The sequence below is a fragment of the Orcinus orca genome, chromosome 1 (assembly GCF_937001465.1).
Source record: "Orcinus orca chromosome 1, mOrcOrc1.1, whole genome shotgun sequence".
Classification (NCBI taxonomy): Eukaryota; Metazoa; Chordata; class Mammalia; order Artiodactyla; family Delphinidae; genus Orcinus; species Orcinus orca.
Window position 1 is genome coordinate 140,569,187 of NC_064559.1, and position 12,308 is coordinate 140,581,494.

The window sequence follows — 12,308 nt, forward strand, 5'->3', positions numbered from 1 at the left end:
TTGTTAATTAGCTATCTTAGCTGAATAGACAGCTGGATATATAGATGTGAGTGCCAGGGTGAGGGAAAGAGTCTGTGAGTGTGCTCAGGTACAGTATCCTTGAAGTTGTCTATCTATAATCTTTGTATGCACCTCTTCTGCATTCACTCTTCAGCCCTTCAAACTCTGCTTCCTTTTCTCAATACTTTCTGAAATTTCTCTCTCAAATTTCAACAATATCTCCCTAACAACTTTCTCAATATACTGCATTTAATCTTCATTTTATTCAGTTTTCTGCTGAATTACATGCTTACATGCTTTTCATCATCTTTCTCTCTTTCTTTGGATCTGATAGAAAATATCCATCTGCCGTTCCTCTTAGGATTCACAATCACTTTCTTCAGATCCTGTTTTTCTGCTAAAGTGTTAAGTGCTGATCAAGGAATTCTGTTTCCCTTGTCTTCTTGTTCCCATGATCATAGTCTTTAACTTCAGGAGCCAGGCAGCAAACAAAAATGAGTGAAATAAACCTCATAGAGAAAAACATAAAGTAGAGGGCACTGGGACAAACTGCAAGGCACACAACTTATCTAAAAGAAACCAAATGCCAAGTTTTTAAACACTAAGCAAATATAGTGAAATTTATCCATGGATCACCGGGGCATGAGGTAGATGACTGTGAGTCAGTATTTTCCACTAGCTCTCTCTCCCTTAACCCAAATTAAGCAATCACCTATATGCAGCTAATTTGAAGATAAATATCACTAGCTCAGACCTTTCTCACATTATCCAGGAGCCAATGAACTATAAACTGGAGAAAATGTGAATATTTCCTTTTATCGCAAAGACACTGTACTTTCAGAGCCATTTCCAACTATCAAATTAAATCTATACCATTGATATCCTAGGAGCACTAACTCAGCACATTAAAATCTTGAATATATTACCTTTCTTGACTGAGTACTTTTTCTTCTAATGTCTCCTACCTCGGTAGTAATTTTCCCAGGATAGAAACGCTGGAATCAACTTTAAATCCTGCTCTTCCTGTACTTTTCCTTTATTAATAGTTAACTGTCTTTTGAACTAAGTATGTGATTATTCCAGAGAGGCCTTCCTCGGTAAATTAGAAATTGGATAAATAAGATTGGCTTCTGAGACACATGTTGGACCAAATCAGAGAGAGGCACAGTTATCCTAAAGAGACAGAACAGCTCCCAGATCTGGAAGACTTCCTAGTAACGTACTATCATTTTTGTGCCATTTGAATGACATCCAATTGAGGAAGTCTTAACTGGGCTGTTTTGTATGTTGCCAGAGGAGCACCATGAAGATATGGGCAGTTCATTATGATTGAGTCTGCTGCTTTATTTGATAGAGTTCTGAAGGAAATTTATTAAATCATCCCCTTCTATTAAGGTAGTTGCTTTGTGAACTTGGAAATGTGAGGTTCTTGAACCTTCAAGTCATAAGGCTAGACCAGAGTTAATATCAAATAAATGGTACACTATGAAATCACTTCAGAAATTGGCACACACACATTCCTTTGATTGCTAAGATTTTTAAGCTTGTCTACTTTTCCAGCTTCTACAGATCCTACCTCTTTCTTCACTCCTTTATATCCTTTTTCATTCTCACTGTCACACGTCAGCCCTGACCTGACCATTTCTACCCTAGACCTTCTAGTAATCTTTCTGCTTTTCAGTCTTTAACTTATCCTCTTCTGCCACACAGAGTTTTTAAAACAATAGATAATATCATCACTTGTATCTTTCCAGATCAAGAGGTTTTCTTTTTCTTTTTTTTTTTTTTGGCTGCGCTGTGAGGCATGCAGGATCTTTGTTCCCCGAATCCATGATCCCTACAGTGGAAACACTGAGTCTTAACTACTGGATGGCCAGGGAAGTACTTTTTTTTTTTTTTTTTTGATCAGTAGGTTTTCAAACAGCCTTGACCCAGGGCAGAAGAGAGGGGTAGGTAGGTATTAAACAGTAGTGATCCATACTGAGAGCAAGACCACCATTCCCCCCTAGAGGAGCCCACTGCCCAGAAGGCCATTAGGTTTCCTATTCTCCCAAGGCAGAGAACTACACTTTAGGTATAATCTCTGTTTAGGACAAATGAGTTTCTTTTTCCCTTTGAGCCAGAAAGACATGTAGCTCAGGTTGAGATGAACTTGAAATATTTGCTTTGTTTTCAGTGATGTTCATTTTCTTAAGAGCAGCTTTCAAGGGTACTTATTTCAAGGAATACTACCTTGATCAAGTCTATAATATTAAAATCATATATTTGTTCCGTAGGGCAAAGTAGGCATTATGCGTCTTAGGCTTTAATAATTATGTAAAGGCACTAATTTAAATCAGATAAAAACTACCAAATGAGTTTATGGTATATTCTGCAAAATAAATTCCTTTTTATAGCCTTATGCACAGAAAGATGAGCATTTTGCAATGCAGTAAGCTCTGACGGTGCATGTGATATCACCATGAAAGGGAACAGCGAAAGAATATAAGATGGTACATTTTAGTAAAGTTAGAGTTTGCCAAATTTGACACACTGAGATTTTTAAAGAACTAAGGTGAAAGACTAAGTTTGAGTGCTCAGTTAGAATCACAAATATTATTATTATTAATAAAAGTACAAAATGTGACCTCAACAAAATTTATTATGCACTGTACAAAATTTACTTTGTAAAGTATGTCATTTTATTCAATGTTGTTTACTCTCTCCTATGTACATCCCCCAAAGGCAAAATTGAATGATGACTATATTCTCTGCGGTCAGAACGTGCAAAGTAAACAATACTATCACTATAGAAGCTAGGCCAGGGAGGTGTATGGGGGTACAGCTATAGATTAAATAAACAGATAACATTGCTCCTTTTATTTCTCTAAAGATTAGAATGGAACCATGCAAATTAAACTTTATAAGAATTAATGATACAGTCATAGTAGCTAAAATGTTATCTCCCACCAAACTGAAAGCCTAAGAACCTCTGAATTGGGTTTTGATTGTCCTGATGTCAAAGACAGATCTTTCTTTGAGACAGCTAAGTATACAGCATAAAACAGCTGTTCTGGCTATCTTAGTACAACCCTGAGCCAGCATGATGAAGGGGCTAAGAAATTGCTGTGATGTATGATAGTGCCTGCATCGAAAGCAAATTTGTCTGCAACCTCCCGGGCTCACTGAATATTAAGATAAGGCAACTGGGATTGGCACTTATTCCCCTCAGTTTCAGAGCTAGGACATGTGGAAATGATTGTAGGCCTAGACTATCACATTCCTTCTAAAAAAATGTTGGCAAGTCCTCAGAAACTGTGGCCAGTTATTATTATCATTCTCCTGAACTTCATTTGGGGAAAAAATAAGGTCTAATAGAAAAGAAAGAGAATTCTGGCACCTTTGTGAATCCAAAAAAAGTTTTATTGAAAATACAACCTTGGAAAAAGGATATGGGGGAAAAAAATCAATAGAATTTGATGACTGCCTTTTGGACCTTAAAAAGATTGATCTAAAAGTTAATTTCTGCCTTATTAGGCTAAGCCATGGACCTGAAAAACCAAAAAATATGGGTTAAATTCAATTGAATCAATTCAGTTCTCCTTTCCTCGTGGCAGGAAATGGTGCAATTTAAATTTACAGTATTAAAAGAAAGATACAAGTTCTGACTTCTAAATGCCAACATAATGATGAACAAAAATCCTATTCACTATAACCCAGAACCTATTCTCTAGTGTTTTGGGGTTCTACATAAGAATGGAAATCTCCCTTTGAAAATGAGATGTTTTAGATGCTAAAGAAGGTCAAGAAATTCTAGCGCAAATTTTTTAAGGTATGACTGTGAATGGCAGTGTCAAGAAGAAAGTTTATTTAGAAAAACACTTCTGATAAACTTCAACAAAAGTAAATGAGTTTTACTTTGGCCTCAATACAAAGGAACATTTAGACATAAATATAGTTGCCGTATGTAAATGTATTGGAAATGAGCATGGCATTCAAGCCTATGGTATTTCAGTACCAGTCTCAACAATTTTATAGCTAGGTCACTTAATCTTATTGAACACTAGTTCTCTTATCTATAAAATAAAGATAATGACACCCAAAACAAATGGTTATGTGAAAAAATAAAATAATGTATATAAGTGACCCAGCATGATGCCTGTAAAATATCTACTCTACTGAAATACAACATTTCATATACTAAATATTTAGAGAAATAGAAAACAAAGTCAGACACTCTTATAGTCTGAGTTCTAGGCTCATTTAAAAATATTTTGAAGTCAGAATCTATATTTAAATGAAGAATATTTATTATTCTATTTCCAGTGCCTGAGACAGTATTGAATGGTTAAATAAAAAGTTATTAATTTTATTTTTAAAGTCACGAGTCTAAATAATGGGTTTTGATCTGATTTGATTGTTTTAAAATCAGTTTTAGAAGTTTGCTTTTGTTTTTCCCACATTAGATAATATTTCCTGCTTAAATGCTAGATGGAGTTCATAAATCACTTGCTAATACAATAGCATCCTCCCCATAAGTATAGCGTCCTGTGGCCAGTTGGGGTGAATGCCAGATGCTGTATGAAATAGAGGTATGCTTTTACAAGCTCTTCTCCTAATATGACATCCTGCAGAAAGAATCAACTTTCTCCAGGAGCATACTTCAGACAATGCTTATGTGACTTCTCAGTGCATTAATGACAGCAGGTAAATCGTTGGGTTTCATCTAACAGACGAATTGATTTAAGGATGCAAAGAAAGTACTCACTAAACAATGTGCTATCCAGCTGGAGCATAATGAACACACTTGTAGCCAAGCAAGTGGGTCTAAATGCTTAATTAACTTTTTCTCACCTTCCAAAAAATGAGGACACCAAAAGTATAATCAATCAAATCTGTTTAGTGTGAATCTAGAGCCAGATCCTCTGTATCTACCAAAGGTTAGTCTTGACTAGGCTTAGTTAAATAACTGAAGATTTGCTTGTTTATTTGTTAATAATCTTTTATTCCCACAGGAAGATATACAGAAACCTAGGAAAGGGTTGGCTCACCCAATTGGGCATTCATTCTGCTCAGGCTCCATTCAGTAAAAGGATGTTACTTACCTCATTTTCCTATTTCAGACCCTAGATTTTAATGTTGAAAAATAGACAGGCATATATTTTAAAGAGCAAGATGGGAAATAATCATAGACAAAAAAGAAATTTGCACAGAGGCAAAGCCTCTCAGTCAGTCTTCTGATGAAAAGAGATTCTTTTTCCAACTTAAGCCAAATCAAGAATTATACACTTGTAACAGCACAAAATTAAGGAAATCTTGACTAGCTGCATGCACATTTATGTAGAAGAAAAAAGCCAATGGTAAGTGATGTTTCTCTTACTCTGTCTCTACTCTGCCTTATAAATTTTCTTCACGTAAATGAGACAATGACCACCTGACACTGACTAAGAAGCTGATGAGCAGGAGAGGTGACACCAAATATGTCCTGTCTATTTAATTTGCAATATACTGGCTCAATTAATGGACTCTGGAGCAAGATTTTGTGGGGTCAAATCCAGTGTCTTCTATTTGTTACCTGTGTGACCTTGGCAACTTATTCAACTGCTCTTTGCCTCAGTGTCTTCATTTATTAAGTGGATATAATCATAATACTTTCTTCATAGAGTTGTCATTAGAATCAGCATTTGTAAAGCACTTAACAACAGTATTTGGCATATAAGTAAGTACTAAGTATAGTAAGTATAAGTATTATCAACCTATCTATCATTAGCATTATCATCATTATTTATAAATAATATGTTAACATAACTAAAATGGCAGAGACATGATCATAATTTGTTGAGCCTATTAGAAAGGTCTCTAGGACTCCTAGATGTTTTGTGTTTTTTTTTAATTTTAGTTTTCTATTTTGATGGAAACGTGATATTTACACTGCTATAGTACACATATGACTCCACCATATTTTCAGCATAAAATATTCTGTTGGTTACAGTGGAGGATATAAAGATGACTAACATACAAAGAAGCTTATAATCTATTGGAGTGGATTCAGACATGCACAGAAAAAATATTATGACACGAACAAGGAGTAGAGTGTGAAGAAGTGTCAATGGGTGACAGAATTAGACAAATTTTAGGTTTCAAAATGAAGATAGGTTTTAAAATGGGTAATGCTAATTTTAAATCCTATCACAGCAGTTTGGTTAATTTGAGAGAATATTTATCCAGTTTGTAAGATGGGAGAACAAGCCAGTCATAGGACTGCCGCAAAGTTTTGAAACTTGTTAGATTAGCACTTCTGAGTTCTATAGTTTTATCCTAGTATAATGGCGGGCTACTTTAGAATGTAAGCAATTCTCATTTGAGGTATGTAGAAGAGTATGTATGAAGTGCTACAAAAAATTTGCAGGAAAGTTTAGAAATCAAAGATTAACTTGCACCCGAGTCATTAATAATAATTTACAACAGCATTACCATCAATATCCATGGGCACTGTAATCATTATTTTGTTTGTCTCTTAAAGTGTCATCAGAAGAAGTTATATTTGATATGTTCCTTCACTGTCCTATCACTTCTTGGACTAATTTTCCATTTCCTCAATTAGGGCAGATTTTCTTTCCCTAAAATGGCCCAACGTATGTTACCCTGAGATACCCAGGATGTTTATTAAGTTCTCAACCAACTTTACATTTTGATAACTTCAGTGGTACTAATGGTTAAGCAAACTGTAAATAAGTATTGACTCATCAAAAACACATCTTTGGATGAGTTTAGGACCAGAATCAAGAGTAAGGGTGTTAGGCACATTTGACAGCAACCAAGAATGTTTTAATGACTTGGGAAATTAAATATAAATCAGAGTTAACATTCATCGTATTGAAGCCTGGATGTGGGAATATTACTGTTATGCTTTCTCAAAACATTTATTTTTGCTTCCATCACATGGGCCCCTGAAGTTATTAAAGTTTAAGGTTGCATGGATCTATTATCTATTGCAGCAATGAAGAGATTTTTGAAAGCAGAAGGTCACTTTTACTTTAGAATGAAAAAAGATCTTGATACTCAAAGTATCTAATTCTAAAACACTGAAATTAAGGAAACTAGGTTAATACCAAGTAAATGTTTGAGTCAGGCATGACAGGAGTCTAATCTATTTCCCCATTCTGAGTGAAGATACCTATTTGACCATAGCCAAGAGAAAATGTGTTCCAGGTGTTGACGATTTGTGACAGTCTCTTCATTGTGTTCTTTGGTGGGAATAGAGCCAACTAAAGTTAAGGGAGGAAAGGAAGAGGAATAAGAAATACATGTATGTATGTATGTGTGTGTGCACACGCTTGTATATGTCTGTTGCCTCACAAAGTGCTACCTCCACAGTAAGAGTAATCAGAAGCAGCTGCTTATAAAGTTAATAGTTAATACAGGGGGATCTTTTTCATCTCATATCTCTTTTAACTTAAACATTTATTGGTCACTGCCAAATATTTGTTTTCAATAGAGGTGGAGTCTTCAGAACTGATAGAAGACATGTATAATCTCTGTCCCTTAAGATAATCTTTATAAAATGGCCTGTGTCTCCCCTAAATTCCAGCACTAAATGATCACACCTGAAGAGCAGGTATGTTCTAAAATAAAGTGTCAGTAGCAGTGTTTGATTGTATCCATGTGTACGTCTTTCTCTTATTTTTATTGCCTATTTTAATACTGATAACCACTTCCTTGGTGTTAAGAACATCTTCCTGATACTCTGATACTAAGGCATCCTTTCTTTAGAGCTTCTAATCTAAATGTCTTCAGATACATCTACAAGTTTTTCTTTCTTCTTCTCTCAAATGTATGTGTACAAAGAAGGCATGCAGGTAATGTCTTATTATCCAAGCTAATGGAAAGGAGGAGCAGAGTAAATGATTTAGAAGAGGAAATAATCCTTCTGATAAACCTGTTAAGGGCATTATGAGAGTCTTTAATTTAGAGAAATAACAAAATGAGTAAGTAGCTGGAAGGTATTCTTAGGGGAGAGTCTGAGAAACAAGATGAATTCTTAAAAGCATTCCTTTCCCCATGTTAATACTTACATTCTAAAAGGCCCTTCCCATTTATTTATTTACAGAAGTGATACCTATCTAGAGGGGGCTTTAGGATTAGGAGAGATTCTTTTTTCTTTTTCTTTTTTTTACTAGAGGAAGAGAGAAGTTTCATGGTAGTGGGCACTCATTGCAGCTCAGTCAGTAAAGGCTAACAATAATCAGAGGTTGCAAACCATGCCAGTTTAAGGATATGATCTTTATAGTTAAACAGAACTAAGATTGAATTAATGGCTCTGCCACATGATATCTGTGTATCCTCAACATTACTGATGATAAGGGACTTGCTTTCTTCATATGTAAAAATCAGAAAAGAAACCTCCATCATTAAATGGTTTTGAGTTAATCTAAATGAGTTAATATGTTTACAGAGACTAATTTAGCAACTGGCATATGCTGCTTCTACTGTGGGATATGAAGCTGTACCCATGACTGTTTTTCTTTTGCACTGATTGTTGCCCAGGGTACAGTCCACTTAGTTGGTAACTTAAAACACTGTCCTGCCAGATCCCAGGGCCAAGAAACTAAACCTTTTTCCCATGCCTTAGCTATAGTCCTTGTATTAGCTCCCTATAGCTGTGTAACAAATTATCCCAAAACCCAGCAGCTTAACATAATAAACATTTATTATCTCACAAAGATCCTTTGGGTCAGGAGTTCAGGAATATACAAATAGTGTGGATCTGACTCGGTCTGTCATGAAGTTGCAGTCAAGACGCCAGCTGGAAATGCAGTCATCGGAAGGTTTGACTTATCTGCAGGATCTGCTTCCAAACTCACCAGGTGACTATTGGCCATTGGTGACTATTGGCCATTGGCCTCAGTTCTTACCATGTGGGTCTTGCATAAGACTGCTCATCATATGGCAGCGTGCTTTCCCCAAAGGAACTAATTGAAGAGAGACAAAGTCTGTTTTTATAACCTAATGTCAGATGTGAAACGCCATCACTTCTGCCATATTTTATTGAGTGCACAGATTAACCCTGGCGTGATGTGGGAGGGAAGTATGCAACAGTGTAGTTCAGGGGTCAGAGAACATCAGAGACCTTCTGAAGCTTGTCTTCCTCCAAATGGACTGAACACCAGCCAGCTGATGCCACCTCATGCCTGACTGCAAGTTAAAGCCACTGTGTGGTATTTCTTGCTGAGAATTCTCTAACTTACTTCAAAAAAATATAAAATACCAGTTAAATGCATCTGTAGCATATAATTTTGTTTTATTCTGCTGGCCAGTCCTATATCCAGGTAAAATTTTCAACTGAGGCCAATTGAGTTTATTATAAACTCATCCATAGGTCACAATAATAGTATTCAGATTAAAAAAAATAACTCTACAGCATCGATTTTTAATGTCCCAGTTGCCTGCCCAATATATAAGACTTAAGTCAATCACAGAGCAAGCAGACAAGCTCTGCTTTGTGTCACTCCAGAAAGGAAGTGAAGAAAGTTTTAGGAAATTAGGAAAGGAAAGAGAAATGGGACAACAAAGACCCACCAGCACAGATACTACAAGAAAGTCCCAGACAGATCCAGTCAAAGGACAGGAGGAATCTGATCGTTTAAGATTGCCAAGTGTTGATTACATAAAACATATTTAATATTCCAACTAACAAATTCTTGTTATAGAAACTGTTTCTACTAGGTTTCATTTTAGGGGTTTGTTGCATTTGTCTCAATACTTGGGAATTTAAATCTCCAACCAAATTTCATTTAAGCCAGCCTTAACTAGGACAAGTCAATAACTCTTCTCTGATTCATAATGTTTTTCGGATTTTAGAAACAGGACAAGGAATAAAAAAAAGATTCCACAAAAATGAGAATCTTATATTCACGTAAAAATGGTTTTTGACTAAGGTCACATAAGATATTTTGGAACCATAACAAAACCACACACAGTATATTCCAATTGCTATGTTGTTTTGTAGTTAGTCCTTTTCTTAAATGAAAAGTTAACAAAAACAAAAATGCGAAGTTCAAATATCATAGAACTCTGCACTCAATTTTGCAATAAAATATCACATAATCTGCTATGTAATTACTACTCTGTCATTACATTTTCATAGCTTTTTAAAGTATAGTTGACAGATTTGATTCCTGGATAAAAGCAGATAAAACATCCTCAAACAGGAGCTTTTCATTATTCTGTAAGCAGGTACTTCATTTTATCATGTGTCTTAGAAATAGATCAGGTCATTCTGCTTTTTTGATGTCACCTGTGGGAGGTTATGCTAAAAAATCGGCTAATTGTGGATTAGCAAATTTCTCTGTCTCTCATTGAACAAGACAACACCTGTTATCTAGGGAAAAGACTTATTACTAAGAATCCATAAAAATTATCTCTCCTTGCTTTCCCTTGCTTCAGAGTTAATTATGTGCCTTTGATTACTTTGCATTATGTTTTTCAACTTTGGTCAATGGACGTTACTCAAACAACAGGTTGAACTAGTCTGCACATAAATGACAAGGCCATAGATTTCTTCTCAGAGGATACGGTAGCATCAGTACACAAGGCCCTATTTATTCACTTAAGCAAACTCAGGCTTATAACTATAGAGGTGACAACCGCCACACAATTAGAAAAACTAGTTCTCCCTAGCTGGTGTTTAAGGAACAGCTGCAAGGAACTCTACTGTAAGCAAAGGACAGAAACTGATGGAGGTGAATAGAGAGTGGACTCTCCTCTGCAGCATGTGCTCAGCAGGCTGACAGGCACTGCTACTGGAGAGCAGCCGCGGGCGTAGGGAAAAAGCTGGTACAGAGGATCATATTCACATCTGAGTTCATTGCTAATGAGCAAAGCATGCTACTTTGCCCAATAATTGCATTATTATCTAAGTATTATATTTAGAAAAGAATTCAGAGTTTCTTTTTATAGATATATGTTATTTGCTCCAAGTTCATATTGAGAAATGGAGATTAACAGGCGAGAGGGAAGAGAGCATTATATGGTGTCATCAAAAAGAAACTTTGTACTAAACCAGAGCATTTGGGAAAGATATGATCATTAGCATTTTTATGAGCTTTTAGTTTCCATTTTTTCTGACACTGATAAGAGATCTGTCTTCTCTTAAACGTAATGATTTGTATATTTGCTCTCATTTGCAAGTTCAGAGTCTGAAGGAAGACAAATCCAAGTACTGTCTAATACTGAAATTTCCTTAGGCTGCTCTGACAAAAACAAAAAGGCATTCATCCTCAAATTAGTGACTTCATGCAAAAGGATAGAGCAGAAAAGTTGAACTATTTTTGGCTCAAGAATTCTTTCACCCTGTAGTAAACCCTCTGCTGCTGTAACACATGTAGACAGGAGGGGTAGTTGAGAGGGCGGCAAGGAGTACCCATGTTACAGATGTTGGTCCCTAAGAGGAAGACATTATGTACCTATGCATCACTATTTGCCTAAAATACATAATTTTTGTCCAAAGTGTTTCTAAATATTCTAAATATGGCAGAGTAAGGCATTTATTATTTGGCCACTATGAACATTTTGCCTGTCATCACATGAATTAGATCTCAAGAACTCTACAAGCTTCCTATGTTTCACTTTTTCTTTAATTGGGAGTTAGCATAAGGGGGTGCTTAACAACATGGGTTCTGGACTCAGATTCTCCCATCTTTTGAATCCTAGCTCCACTCCCTAGCAGCTTGGACAATTTGATCATTCTATGCCTCAATTTCTTCATCCAGAAAATAGGGTTAAAATCATGGGGCTTTGGGACGATTAAATGAGAAAATATATGCAAAGCAATTAGAAGAGTACCTGGCATGTAGTTGGCATTGTATTAGTGATTTCATTTATGATTATTGCTTTGTCTCAGGAAAATACTATTTTACAGTTTTAATGTAGAAAAACTGCAAGAAAATTAAAGTTAGAGGTAGGAAATTTAATAAAATAAAGAAAAAACATATCAGTATTTGATGATTTGCCTTTAGATTCCCAATTGCTTCGTGCATTGACCTCTCTTGCATTTGAGGAGTGAAAGCCATTAAGGGAGCCCTACTGAGTGCCTGTTGACATGTGTGCATTCACATTCTGATAATAAACAAGAGTTCGGTTTTGAAACATGAAACAAGTCATTATGAGACATTGTGTTTCAGGAACTCAAAGGTTAAACTACTGAGGCCCTGACCCTGAGATTCAAGAGACTGTCCCTAAACTACCCCTTACAGAACCTTGCCTCCAACTAGATACCTTTAACAAGTCCACAGTTTTGGCTGGAAATAGTTAAAATCAGCAGTACATGG